The 13,887-nt window shown below is 42.4% G+C and overlaps 1 long non-coding RNA gene across 1 annotated transcript; it reads left to right on the top strand.

The window, feature by feature from the left end:
- The first annotated feature begins 10,725 nt into the window (after positions 1-10,725).
- LOC117667041 (uncharacterized) lies at positions 10,726-12,442 on the top strand. Its single transcript, XR_004591942.2, has 2 exons — positions 10,726-10,869; positions 12,220-12,442. It is a non-coding gene; the product is annotated as an uncharacterized LOC117667041 (long non-coding RNA).
- Positions 12,443-13,887: the final 1,445 nt, after the last annotated feature.

Here is a 13,887-nt window from a genome sequence, read left to right as displayed (position 1 = left end):
GGAATCTGAGTAATTGATCCCCTTCCCAAGTATCTTAATATTTCATTCTAAATGTATCACCAAAGGAGGAGAGGTGGTACTCATTTTCCCTACCGGTTCGCAAATGTGAGCGTGCACATCCATGCATGCGTCCGGCCTTCCGTGCATGCTCTTTGCTGGCATGTGCGCCTTCCACGCATGGTCCTGGCCTCAAAAATTTGCCTAAATAGGATGGCAGCCACCACCCCCCCCCCGCAATTTCCGCTACTGTTGTGGCCCGTCAGAGGCCTGTGCAGATTGTAGCTGATTCTGACAACGAGGAGGCTGGTGTGGTGCTGCGCCATCAGCCTGTGCAGCTGGCACTCGAGTCAGACAATGAGGAGGCTGGAGAAGATGTGGTGCTGAGGCAGGGATTCAGCCATGGCCTTCAGAACCTCCAGAAGCTCCTTTAAGTGAAGACGAAGAAGAGGAGGAGCCTCTTCTCGATGCACGGGCGCGCAGATCTGTCAAAAGGCAGGAGTGGCTCCTCAGGAGGAGGTCTCCTCGAGAGTAAGGCTTGGGGTTAATTGGCCACTCCCTTAGCCTATTTAAGGAGGAACGCCGACTGAAGCAATTTGTAGGGAACAACTTTAGTTCACTCTCCTTCACGTCTGGATTCTCTGCAAATTGCTTCTGGGCTTTCTGCCAACCATAGTAAGATTGTGATTACTTTATCTTTAGTTTCTTGTAGGCTGTTAAGAAAGGTTATTAACAGCCTTTGTTTAAAAAAGACTGAGTTATTTCAGTAAATTAAGTTTTGTACAGACTTTGTGTGTGCTGTGGGGTCCATAGCTGGGGCAGAACAGCCACTGGTTCAGATGAACCGGTAGGAACCGGCTGAATACCACCTCTGCAAAGGAGCAAGTACTCCCCTACTATTCAGAACCAAACATGACATAAAGACACCCAAGAATAAAATGTTTTTTTTTTTTTAAGTTAGACAGTACATCCCAGCTCTGTTTAGATACTATCCTGAATGGAGCTCCTTAAACATCTTCATTTGAAGGTTCTTGTTTCCATTTTGGTCATAATGTTAGAAGTAAAAACTCTTCAAACTTCATGGTGCTGGCCACATTTTCCAAGAACTGTTAGTAGATATGAAGTTTCCTTTCCGTCCGTCCCTCCCTCCCTCCTTCCCTCCATTCCTTCCTTTCTTCCTATTACAGGAACACATTACATGAAAACATCCATAGCCTTCACAATAGAAATAGCAATAGCACTTAGACTTATATACCACTTCACAGGGCTTTCTAGCCCTCTCTAAGTGGTTAACAGAGTCAGCCCCCAACAATCTGGGTCCTCATTTTACCAACCTCAGAAGGATGGAAGGCTAAGTCAACCTTGAGCCTGGTGAGATTTGAACTGCCAAACTGCTGGCAGCTGGTGATCAGCAGAAGTAGCCTGCAGTACTGCATTCTAACCACTGCGCCACCGCTTGTCAATCTATAAGCTTGTCAATTGTCTCCTTTCAAAATGACCGGTGATCTGTATTTTCAGTTTTAGCTTTTCTGGAGTTCTAAATAGTAACTATTTGGTTGGGAGATCACCAGGTGATCCAAGTTTGAAGAATGAAGGTTCAAGATTTATCAACATATTTAGTAGATTTGTTTTTTTAAAAAAATAAGCAAAGCTTGGCATTTTTTACACCTGGGAAATCATGTAGACAGAGCTGCCTTTTCATATTTAGTTGCAAAATCAGCTCAATGTGAAACTGATGATGTTATCAAACTCCATCCGCAGCAAACCGCTTGGATGCACAGCAGTGATAACAGAGGCCCACCAGTGTCCTCTCTACATGATTGCATAGAGATGTTGTCTTTCTCTGCTCCATAAAGGGTATTTTCTTCTCTTGTCCATCAGGGGAAGCATCTGATGAAATGGCTGTAAAATTAAACCATCTTTCTATTTGGTAACTGATTTATTTCCATTTCACACTTGCTGGCTGTGAGGCACTCTGCAGGCCAATTAGACCAAGGGAAATTAAGCATGTTGATGATGCTCTCAGCGTTCTGTGCTTTGTAGTAAATTAAATATGACCTTTGGAGTTTGCCTGCGAGAGTGAGTGTTTGCGGAATGAGAAAGTGGGCGAATACAGCATGCAACATGCTTCTATTTATTCACTTTTAATGCTCTCTAGCTAGAGAGATGAAAAGGGATTTCAGAGTCTTTGCCGCTATCAAGTATTTCAGATATGCTTAGATGAAACAAGGATATGACATGTTTTCTCTAAATGGTAGATAATGCATGGCCCGTATATAGATAAATCTAAAGGTAATCCAATTGCATTTCACAGTACCCTGCAATTTTAACATAAGGACCTTATATTTGCAACATAGTGATTTACAGGACTCCATGCTATGAACAGAGCAGGGTTTCACATAATTTTACCAGCGGTTCGCCCAGCACCAGAAATGTGAGCGTGCACCTGTATATGCTCGCTTCGCTCATGCGCGCAATGTCCGCACATGCATGCAATGTCAAACAACACGGCAATTCATGCACACGTGCCATCCACGCATGCATGTGGTGTCAAAAACACAGCAATATAGGATGGGAGTTCCCCCGAACCAGTCCAAACCAGCTGAATACCACCTCTGAAACAGAGAGAAACTAATGCGGACCCTGCTATCTAGGAGGCAATGGAACATTTCTCCAGGTTCCCTAAACAGAGAAACTCCCAGTTTCTCCCAGGCAGCCAATAACTCAGGTCAACATTCCCTAGTGGTGATCCTTGAAGTTAGGTCAAAAGTTGCGATTTTCAGAATATAGATTCCCCACCATTTGCCAAATGTTTTTCTTGGCGGACTGATTTGAGCAAGACATCAAAACTGTCTCACTTTTGATTGACTTAAACAACAATACTCAATTGACTAGGCGAGACTATTTTATCCCAATATCTGAGATTGTTTGGGGTCTTCTACCTTCTAAGGTCTTAGTTGCAGTACTCATAAAACATGTTAACCTTGTAATTACCCTGTTAAGCGTGTTGCATCAACAGAACCAAGAAACCTTTCCCTGTTCATACAGAGAGCCATAAAATCAACAAAATCATCTTAATATTCCGAGACAAAATCTCAAAATGCAAAGCCAAATATTAGTTCATTGTCATTGAGTTCGGTCAAACTCCTGGCAGCCCTAGGAACAAATGCTTTCAACTTGATTTATAGCCATTGACCATCTATAGCTCTCCCAGATATATTCCTGGTCTTTTTTTTTTTTTTTTTAATTTGATTTATATGCTGCCCTTCTCCAATGACTCAGGGCGGCTTACAATGCGCTAAGCAATAGCCTTCATTCTTTTTGTATATTTATACAAAGTCAGCTTATTGCCCCCACAACTGGGTCCTCAATTTATCTATCTTAGAAAGGATGGAAGGCTGAGTCAACCTTGAGCCTGGCGAGATTCAAACCTGCAGTAATTGCAGACAGTTGTTCTTAATAACTAGATAGACAAGCTGTTCTTGTCCATCTACTTCATCTCTTGTCCTACTATTCTTCTAACCAACTACTACCAACCATAAGGTTGTACTGTTAGCGAGTTGTATTCACAGGTGGGCTGCTGCTGGTTCAGATCGGTTTGGGTAAACTGGTAGTTCCACCCACCCACCCTGGCATTATCCCGTCCTATGTATCTCACTCTCTGGCTCACTTGCCCTGCCTATGAAGCCCAGCTGATTTCCATGCCTCACCCACTCTACTCACAGCGGCTGCCCAAGAAGGTGTGCTGGAAGCCATGAAATCGCTGTCTGTTTGAAGCTGCGCGCAAGCATGGAAGACGTGTTCACATTTTCGGTTCTGCACTATGCTAGGGGTCAGCAACCTGCGGCTCTGGAGCCGCATGTGGCTCTTTCACTCCTCTGCTGTAGCTCCCTGTCACTCAAAATATGTGTCACAACTGCCAATGTGCAAAACCTGCCAGCACACGATTTATTGAGCTTTTCAACCCCCGGTAGGCCAACCATAGATAAATCCAAGAAAAGAAAAGTTTCAGAAGAAAACAGAACATTTAATTCAACTACATATGCTAGTTTTGTGGCCGCTCAAGAAATAGTCAGGCACGGGAAGGGTTTTGTGGCTCCCGGTGTTTTCTTTTCTGTGGGAAACGGGTCCAAATGGCTCTTTGAGTGTTTAAGGTTGCAGACCCCTGCACTAGGCTAACCAGTTGTTAAACTATGTGAAGCCCACTTCTGGTTGTATTATATGTATTGTTCTTGGTGTTCTTTTGTCTCTTGTAATCTCTTGAGGAACAGGCTCCTTGCCAAAGGCAGGTATAGTTTAAATAAGTGCTAGATGGGAGAGAGAGCACCAAAACTGAATGAAGTCACCTTCTTTTTCTTGCTTCCCCTTCCTTTATGTCTTCCTTTGCCTTCTCTAATCTTTCTACACCTTCTCTAACATCCTGCTTCTTTTTCTTTGCAAAAAAAAAGAAGCAAGCTGTTAAGGAAGAGATGGATGGCTGTTTTCCAGAGATCTGAATTATAGACTTGCCAAGGGCTTTTGAAATTAGGCTACAGTCCATGTTTAATTAGCGAGAAGGCAGATGTAACTCCGGTGCTGAAGATATCTCACCTCTGCACCGCAAGTCCTTCTACTTGACCTAAAATAATAAAGGATCAACGGAGGGGCTAATACCGAAAATAAACTTCTCTCTGTCCTCTTTCTTGCAGCTGACAAAAATCTCTTTAGAAGTACCTGAGCTTCTGAAGCAACGGCTTCAATCAGAACAATGTTTATCTTTGCATTGAGGATTTGGTGCTACATACAGAGTTCCCTTTCCTGGCATATTAAGCTGCTAGCCTTTGATCAGAAAAGCTTAAGAAAAATTGGTCCATTCAGCGGGGAAAAATAAATCCCAGCAATATGTATCTTTAAAGTATAACATTTTCCAAACACTCTGCATATTGCTGGAGATTATTTCCTTTCACCTAAGTTGGTTCTTAATGAATGTAGAAGACAAATGCAATCATCCTCAACGTGGCCTCCTTCCTATTCTTTCTCTTTCCTCATTCTGTTAGATTTATTTTTGATGATGCTGTCTAGAAGTTTGTGCGTTCAGAAAGGTACATAAAGAATGTAGGACACTTTGTTCAAAGTAGTTTTTATAGGTGTTTACATTTTTTTTTAAAAAAACAAAAAACTAGAGAACAGACGAGTATATAAATATTAATGAAACATGCAAACATTACAAAGAGTTCAAATCTATTCTTTGGTATTTTTTTTTTTTATTACAGAGAATGCACAGCTCAGTTGTGAAAAGGACCATTTTGTTCTTGAAAAAGATTTTCTCTTATGCCTGGACAAGAAAAGAATCTTCAGGGTTGAGAGTTTTTTTTTGTTTTTTTTTACATTTGGGAATTGTTAGACGTAAAAAAATAAATCATTAGGTTCCACATTGGTAATGTTCAATTGATTTTATATTTTATTTTGTGTTAATACTGTAATGGTTCCAGGGGTGGTAGTCACTTACCTTCACTACCAGTTTGCAAATGTGAGTGTGCGTCAAAAACTTGGATATATGGGACATGATTACATCCATGCAGGTGGGCGGAGCCACCCACAGCCACCACTACAGGTTTGACTGAATCAGATAGAACCGGCTGAATACCATCACTGAATAGTTCGCCGTAAATGGTAAATCTTTGAAATGTAACCTACATCATTTTTGACCTCTTGGCCAGTTTTGAAGATGATGTAACATACTACATCAAGATATTCTTCTTGTATAGCAATAACAATAGCACTTAGACTTATATATTGCTTCATAAAGCTTTACGGACCATTCTAAGTAGTTTACAAATGTCAGCATATTGGCCCCATTGGTCATCATTTCATTACCTCAGAAAGGTGGAAGTCTGGATTAACCTTGAGTCGGTTAAGATCGAAATCCTGTCAATGAGCAGAATCAGCCTGCAATAATATATTCTAACCACTGCGACACCAGTGGTGGAATGCTGCCGGTTTAACAAGCGGTTCGATGAGTGGGTGTGCACGCACCTAAGGCGCTTGTGTGCAGCACTGGAAATGGAGCATTTAGAAGCTCAGTTGCTTACCTTCCAAGTCAGCAATGGTAAGTAGAACAACAAGGGGGGGAAATCATATGTGCTGCACGATTAAGATGAGCTACAAAGCAGGAAATAAAGGACAGGATAGACTGGGGATGGGTGGGCGGGGCCAACTGATCGTCGGCACTACCGGTTTGCCCGAACCTGTACGAACCAGCTGAATTCCACCTCTGTGCACCACTACAACTCTTGTATCAGTGGAAGCCCCATTTTATTCAATACAGAAGATTTTTAAAATGATTGTGTGTGTGTTATCTAGATCCAAGGCATCAGATACAAATACAGATATTAATGGTAAAAAGGTAAAATTAAAGATTGAAGCCAAGTTATATTCTGCCTTGGAATGATGTGACCATTTCTAGTGTCGATTGGACGAGACTCTGTACTTATCTCACACCACTTTTCTCCCATTTGGGTTAAAGAATATGTGGTACAGCAAACTATTGCAGAAGGTGAAGAGAATAACACTGCTGGATATATAAATAAAACATAAGAATTATCTTAGAGAAGAAACTACGTTTGGAGGGCTGTGGCTACAGATGAGTCACAGAAAAGGGTTTTGCAATGATATCCAGGGAATCTCAGAGCTTATTTAAAATTTGGGGTTCTCAAAAGAGAGGTTACATTTTTAATCTCTCCCATTTTTAATAACAAGCTATCAGGGGCTTCATGGGAAGTCTTGGAAGATGCTTTGAAAAGTCTGAAAAAATATGTATTGGAAAAAAACAAAAAACAAAACAAAAGCATAACCGAAAAAGAACCAACTTAATTGGACAACTCATGTTCTATGAGAACCAGCAAATCTCTCTTCCACTAGTGGAAGATCTCCTCCCACCCAGCCAGAATAAATCCTTCTGTGATATATGATGTCACCGGTAACATGTGACCCCGACAACTAACAGAATAATAGAGTTGGAAGGGATCTTGGAAGTCTCCTAGTGCAATCCCCTGCTCAGGCAGGAAACCTTATACCAGTGATGGTTAACCTTTTTGGTGCCGAGTGGCCAAAGCACGCGTGAACCCCCAAAATACAATGTGAGCACCCCCTGCATATGTGCCCCACCCCCGCCTCCTGTTTTGGCTTCCAGGTTGATGCAGGAGGCTTTCCAGGCCCAAAACAGGGTGTAGGTGGGTGCACGCATGAACCCCCAAAATGCAATGCGAGCACACACACACCCAGAGACGCGAAGACCAGCTGGCCGGTGGGAGGCAAGTGTGCATGCGCGGTGGAGCTGGGCTGGGGCAACGGCTGGCATGCCCACAGAGAACCTATGCCCACATGTGCCATAAGTTCACCATCACAGCCCTATATACCATTCTGGACATATGATTATCTAATCTCTTCTTGAAAACTTCCAGTGTTGGAGCATTCACAACTACTGGAGACAAGTTGTTCCACTGGTTTATTGTTCTCACTGTCAGGAAATTTCTCCTTAGTTCTAGGTTGCTTCTCTCCTTGATAAGTTTCCATCCATTGCATCTTGTCCTGTCTTCAGTGCTTTGGAGAATAAAGTGACCCTCTCTTCTTTGTGGCAGCCCCTGAGATATAGGAACACTGCTAATCATGCCCCCCTCCCCAGGTCCTTCTTTTCATTAAACTAGATATATCCAATTCTTGCAACCATTCTTCGTATGTTTTAGCTCCATATGTATAGGTGACAATTCATGCAGGAAGCAAAGAAGAAGAAGAACAGAATATAGAGAAATGTCAACAGAAGTTTGCTCCTTTCTCCTTTAAGCATTTGGAAAGCTAGCATTTTATCAAAATAGCACTGAATGTCACAGAACATTAATTAGCAGACTCAGGCCATAGGATTCTAACTTTGAACAATAGCATCTATATGCAAGGATTCAGAAGTGCCACAAACAAAGGGGGAAAAAAAAGAGGTAACAATAAATGTTACAGTTAAATAATGAATGTTTTCATTATTGGTGTATTCTTTTTCTTAAAAAAAAAAAGTTGGGTGCTCTATCAGCGTTTACACCAATTAAAAGTTTCCTAAATGCTGAGAATAAGTGTTTTTTTTTTTCATATGTGTTGTTTGAGGAACACTTTAATGAACTTTTGAATAATTATAAGCGAGCTTTCTTTAGACTACTTTAGAGCTTGCAAGTAGCACCGGTAATTCCTCAATATGTATTGGGGATATAGACAATATTCAGATTGCAATATTAAAACATATATCAACTTGTACTTATTATGAAGCATATTTTACAGTATACGTGCCGCAAAGGATGTACCTGCACCTAAGCAGATTGAGCACAAATTAAACATGGAAGCAAGGGAAAAGAAATGATGGTAGAGGAATGTGTTTAGAACAGGGGTGAAATGTTCCCAGTTCGGACCGGATCGCCTGATCTGGTAGCGATGGCGGCAGGTGGTTTGGAGAACCGGTAGCAAAAATTCCTGGCCCCCCCCATGCCCAGTTGAGCCGCGCAATCATCAGAGGCTTTTTTTTTTTTTTTTTACTTTTAAAAGCATTTTTTCCACAACCTCTTCGGCCAAAAAAAATGCTTTTAAAAGTTAAAAAAAAAAAGCCTCTGATGATCGCGCGGTTCAGCTGGGATCGTCAGAGGCTTTTAAAAGCATTTTTTTTTACAACCTCTTCGGCTGAAGAGGTTGTAGAAAAAATGTTTTTAAAAGAAAAAAAGCCTCTGACCATCAGGCAACTCAGCTGGGATTGTCAGAGGCTTTTAAAAGCATTTTTTTACAACCTCTTCAGCCGAAGAGGTTGCAGAAAAATATGGTTTTAAAAGTTTAAAAAAAAAAAGGTGGCCATGCCCACCCAGTCACATTATCCCCCCCCCACCAAGCCACGCCCACGGAACTGGTAGTAACAAATTTTACATTTCACCACTGGTTTAGAGGTAGCGGGGATAAATCATATTTGCTTTACTTTTGACTGCATAGTTGGGACATGGAGGTGCATGTTCCCTAATAATAATATTGCATGGATAAAAAAATATCTCTTGTAGCACTAGCACTTGGATGTATATACCACTTCATAGTGCTTTACATCCCTCTCTAAGCAGTTTACAAAGTCAGCATATTGCCCCTAACAATCTGGATCCTCATTTTCCTGCCCTCGGAAGGATGGAAGGTTGAATCAACCTTGAGCTGGTGAGAATCGAACTGCTGACAGTCGGCAGAATTATCCTTCAATATTGCATTCTAACCACTGTGCCACCACAGCTCTAGATATTATATTATAATCTTATGATTGAATTATATCTGTTTTCTCTGTCCGTGACTTTCCATTAAATATCTTTCTTCCGTATTATTGTAAGATGTTCTACTGTATTCAGCATGCATTCGTTCTGTAAAGCTTATTTCAATTTCTGTTACTGGATAGTGATTAAAGATATAGACTGGGACTGGGGTAGTGTACTCTTTTTATTATTATGGTTTGTTTCATAATCAGTCGGGTGTTTAAATTGGATTTGGCATTTTTATCCATCTATCAAGTCCTTCCAAAGGACCTGGGATAGGCAGATGTTGTTGCTTGATGATATGGTATCGTTCCAGGATGTAAGCTGTTGCAAGTAAAGCTGCCTTTTGCAATTGATTGACGGTGTTCAATGATACTCTGGATATTTTGGAATTGCACCCAATATCTATCAATATTGATATCATCTTTGCTTTCTTTTGCCACAATCATTTTACTTCTATTTGCAGGACTTTGTATTTTGTGGGTTTTTTTATAAGTTCTTTATGTTCTATATTGCTGTCTTCAGGTATTGCCACAACCACTATCCAAATTCACGTTCCAGTGTGCACATGAGTGCTGGCCAGCTGGTCTTTGCACGCGTGGAAGCCCTGGAAATCAGAAGAGCAGCTCCCTGGCGCACATGCACATGCTGGGAAGCTGAGCTTCTGGTTTCTGCCACACGCATGCATGCCGACCAGCTGGTCTTTGTGTGTGCATGTGTGCCAGAAACCGGAAGACCAGGTGACTGGCATGCACATGCTTGATGGGGAACTGCTCTTCCAGTTTCTGCCACTCCTTCGCATGTACATGCTCCCATTTCGGCACTTGGTGCTGAAAAGGTTCACCAACACTGGTCTATGGTATTGCACCTTGCCCAAGTATATATGTCATTTTGCCCCTATAGAATTATATCTTGTTTAAGCTCTACATGTCCTTCATCTCTACTTGCAGTTTCTGCTATTTTTTGCCTACCTTGTAACATCCTATCTAATTCCCAAGTACATGTTGTCCAGTGGTGGGTTCCTCCCGGTTCGGTCCGGTTCGGCCGAGCTGGTAGCAGTGATGATATGACGTCACCGAACCGGTTCTCCCCCCCCGCCCTCCCACCTCCCCACCCCCCCCACGTTATTCTTACCTTTTATTTGGTCCCACCCCCAATCTATTGCTGCCTCCTGAGTCCCAGCTGATGACTAGAGGGGAAAAAACTGTTTAAACTCTTGCTGTGGGGCTTCAAAGGGCCGTCCTACAGCTGATCAGTGTTAAAAGCAAACAAATGAGTCGGGTCGTAAGTGCGAGGACTGGTCGTAAGTACGAGGACCTTCCAGAAATGGCTCTGACCAGCTAGCCATGCCCACCTAGTCACATGACCTCCAAGCCACACCCACAAAATAAGCCACGCCCACAGAACCGGTAGTAAAAAAAATTAGAACCCACCCCTGATGTTGTCACATTTCCTCCATTTCAAACTGACACATTGCACAGTCACATTTCTCTCAGGTTTTGTTCCTTCCTAGGATGGAAGCGTATTGCTCCTTAATGGGCGATCCTCCAATCCAACCTCAACCAAGAAACTAACCAAGGTAAGAAGCACCTAAAACTAAGGAGAAATTTATCTGGCAGTAAGAACAATAAACCAGAGGAACGACTTGCCTTCAGAGGTTGTGGGTGTATCATCACTGGAGATTTTTTTAACAAAGAGATTGGACAGCCATTTGCTTGAAATGGTATAGTACAGTGATGGCTAACCTTTTTGCCGTTGTGTGCCAAAAGCGGGGCTTTTTTCATAATTCAATGCCCGCCCTGCACCCTGCCCTCCTGTGCATGCGCATGCAACCCCCCCTCCCTGTGCTCCCCTCACTTTTCACACGTGATGGCATGGTGGGCCTGGTAGACCCGTTTTTTTGCCCTCCCCAGGCTCCAGAGGCTTTCTAGGGGCCTGGGGATGTGAAAACAGCCTCCCCCCCCCCGGAGGCCCTCCGGAGGCCGGAAACAGCCCATTTCCTGTGGGACTGGAAGGCCCATTTTTTTTGCCCTCCCCAAGGTCAAGATGCGTTCTAGGAGCCTGGAGAGGGCCAAAACGGCCTTCTCCACCCCCTCCCAGAGGCTCTCTGGAGGCCAGAAACGGCCCATTTCCTGTGGGATTGGAAGACCCATTTTTCGCCCTCCCCAAATTCCAGATGCTTTCTAGGAGCCTGGGGAGGGCGAAAATAGCCTTCTCCACCCCCTCCCAGAGGCCCTCTGGAGGCCGGAAACAACCTGTTTCCTGACTTCCAGTGGGCCCGGAAGGCCCAAAAATCAGCTGGCTGGTGAGTGAATGCACACTGGAGTTGAGCTAGGTCAATGCTTGCATGCCCACAGATATGGTTCTGGCATGCCACGCGTGGCACATATGCCATAGGTTCACCATCACGGGTATAGTATCTCCTGCTTGAGCAGGGGGTTGGACGAGAAGGCCTCCAATGTTCTTTCCAACTCTGTTATATCCTGTTATTAAAATCTAGCATGGCAGTCACTGAATTGCCCATATCCTGAGCAGATCGTCATTCATATGCTACCAATTTGAGTCAGATTTGTAAAAGTAATAGGCACTCAAAGAATTAAACGAGAGAAATCACCGAATGTTGTAACATCTTCGTTACAAGTTGTAAAACAATGGTTTCGCCCATCGAAATTAGTCTCATTCCCTTTCTTCCTCTCCAACTTTCTTCCTCTCCGTGTTCTGTGCCATAAAAGTACCATCTGCCAAGTTCCAGAGTATTTACAGATCTACAATAAATACAGCTTTCCCAGCCTAAATTTGTTAGCAGATGCTAAACTATTCTAGAATTAGCTGATCCTTTGTGCTTACTTTAAACAATTATATGTGTGGCTGTTTTCTCAAGTGCTGAAAGAACTATTTTTTCATTTGCATAATTATTCTTTCTTGTTAGACAGCAGTTTCAGATCCAACGCAGTGGCAGTCATAAATGAGTTACAAACGGAGGCACAATAAATAAATACGAAGATATCTAGCTGGAGCCTGCCTAGTTAGAGCTATTTACATACAACTCAGACCCAGAATAAGTTCATCGAAATTGCAACGAAAAGGAATCCAGATGCTAAAGTCAAAAGAAGTTCACTGTTACTGGAAAAAGGGAATAAAGATTTATGTTCCAATTTTCTCTTGAATTCAGGCTTCAGCAGGTGCCAAGATTCATATGCAAAATGCCACATCAAAATAGAACTCGGTGGAAAATATTATTCTTAAATCTCAAAATAACCTATGGTTCACAGAGTAAGCTTTTGAAATATAGTTTAAATTACAATGATTCTCCACCATGGTGGGTCAAGAAGATCCTTTTACCTAGGATGTCAAGACGGTGATGATAAATATGGCAGAAAATGTCATGGATTGCTGTCCTACTTATTTAAACTCAGAAAGTTACCAGACACAACTTAGGCTCTCTTCTGCAGTATCGGATCTCTATCGTTCCAGATTTCTAGTGTGTCTATGTCTATGTCTATGTCTATGTCTATGTCTATGTCTATGTCTATGTCTATGTCTATATCTATGTCTATGTCTATGTCTATGTCTATGTCTATGTCTATGTCTATGTCTATATCTATGTCTATGTCTATGTCTATGTCTATGTCTATGTCTATGTCTATATCTATGTCTATGTCTATGTCTATGTCTATGTCTCTCTATCTCTATCATCTCTATCTCTATCTCTATCTCTATCTCTATCTCTATCTCTATCTATCTCTATATCATCTACCATATTTTTCGGAGTATAAGATGCACTGGACTATAAGACGCACCTACCTTTTTTGGTGAGGAAAAGAAGAAAAAAGAAATCTCCCTCTGCCTCTGAGCAATTTTGCCTCGTTGCAGCAAACAGCAAACAGCCTGCTTTACTTTCATTTTCGTTTTCAGCATAGCTTGATTAGCACAAGGAAAAAAAAATCTGCTCCAGCAATTTACCTCTTTGCAGCAAGAAGCAGAGGCTGGCGCAAAACAGCTGAGAGCAAAACAGCTGAGAGTCAGGAGGCGGATCCAATCAACTTGTGCTAATTAGGCTGTGCTGAAGCTGAAAGGAGATGTTTTTTTCTTGCTGTTTGCTTACAAGGAGGTAACTGCTGCGAGGCAGAGGCCAAAGGGTGGAGGTCAGTGGGTGGGCGGGACTACATTCGTTGTATAAGACGCACCTAAATTTTCACCCCCTTTTAGCGGGGAAAAAGGTGTGTCTTATACTTCAAAAAAAAAAACAGTATATCTATATCTACCATGTTTCTCCAAAAAGACGAGCCACCTTGAAAACAAGCCCTATCATGTTTTTAGCACATTAATGGCAAATTAAGCCATTTTGGGGGGTGGGGGTTCAAAAGAAAATAAGACCTGGCCTTCTTTTTGGAGAAACATGGTCTCTCTCTCTCTCTCTCTCTCTCTCTCTCTCTCTCTCTCTCTCTCTCTCTCTCTCTCTCTCTCTCTCTCTCTCTCTCTCTCTATCTCTATCTCTATCTCTATCTCTATCTCTATCTATCTCAATATCTATCTATCTATCAGTGGTGGGCTGCTGCCAGTTCTGACTGGTTCAGGTGAACTGGTAGTTCCGACC

Source organism: Pantherophis guttatus, chromosome 5 (genome assembly GCF_059756535.1).
Source record: "Pantherophis guttatus breed Tessera chromosome 5, ASM5975653v1, whole genome shotgun sequence".
Lineage (NCBI taxonomy): Eukaryota > Metazoa > Chordata > Lepidosauria > Squamata > Colubridae > Pantherophis > Pantherophis guttatus.
This window is presented reverse-complemented; position numbering and strand designations above follow the sequence as displayed.